The sequence below is a fragment of the Condylura cristata genome, unplaced genomic scaffold, assembly GCF_000260355.1.
Source record: "Condylura cristata isolate star-nosed mole 26May11 unplaced genomic scaffold, ConCri1.0 scaffold00004, whole genome shotgun sequence".
NCBI classification, from domain to species: Eukaryota; Metazoa; Chordata; class Mammalia; order Eulipotyphla; family Talpidae; genus Condylura; species Condylura cristata.
The window spans coordinates 713,780-714,599 of NW_004567105.1; the positions used below are offsets into that span (position 1 = coordinate 713,780).

Genomic DNA, 820 nt, shown 5'->3' on the forward strand with positions numbered 1-820 from the left:
CACCTGGGCCTGGGGCCGGGGCCGCGCGGGAGGCAGACCCCAGGGAAGAGGGCCTCCTGGCCAGGCTGCCCGCGCCGCCCGGTGCTCTGAGCAGGGTCCTCCTCAGCCCCGGCTGAAACACAACCCAACAGGCTTCGTTCTCTCCAGGCATTTGCGCTGCCCAGGGGCCGTTTCGGCGGCTGAGCAGTCACCAGCTTGAGTCTGAAGGGAGGCAGGCCAGCAGCCCCCCACCAAGGCCCAGACCCCACAGGCACAACTCCGGCAGCAGCGGCTGAAAGGCGGACGGGGTGCCCCGGGCCCCTGCCGCTGGCCGGTGGCTGCCCACTGCCTTCACAAGTCCCCGCAGGGCTCACGCACGTGGCTCGTGGCGGGGCCGGGAGGGGCGGGGGGGGCCGTGCACTGGCCTCCTGGGACCTCCCGCTGAGTTAGTGGCCCTGCCCAGGGGCGCCGGGGGAGGGCGCCCGGCTGTCAGACTGCGGCGGGGGTGGGCCGCCTGGAGGGAAGCCCGCGCCACCCCCGCGTGGGCACCCACGGCCTCACTGCCCCCAGGCCGGACACCAGGCCGAGAGCCAGGCCAAGCGCGAGCAGGGCGAGGGCAGCGCGGCTCCGAGGCTGGAGGCAGGGGAGGGCGGCGGGAGATGCGAGCCAGGACACTGGCTGCCCAGGCTCCCAGTTGGGGTTCCACCTGCAGAAGGCTGCCCAGGCTCCCAGTTGGGGTTCCACCTGCAGAAAGCCCCCCGCTGGGAGCTGTCTGGAGCTCCCGAAGGGCCGGCGGCTCCACAGAGCAGGGCGGGTGGTGCCGGGCCAGGGCCGCAGCGAG

The 820-nt window shown here is 74.3% G+C and overlaps 1 protein-coding gene across 1 annotated transcript in view; it reads right to left on the minus strand.

Annotated features, from left to right (window-relative positions):
- GTSE1 (G-2 and S-phase expressed 1) overlaps positions 1 to 820 on the minus strand; it is a 9,934-nt gene that overhangs the window by 4,053 nt on the left and 5,061 nt on the right. The gene's annotated exons all lie outside the window — the stretch shown is intronic.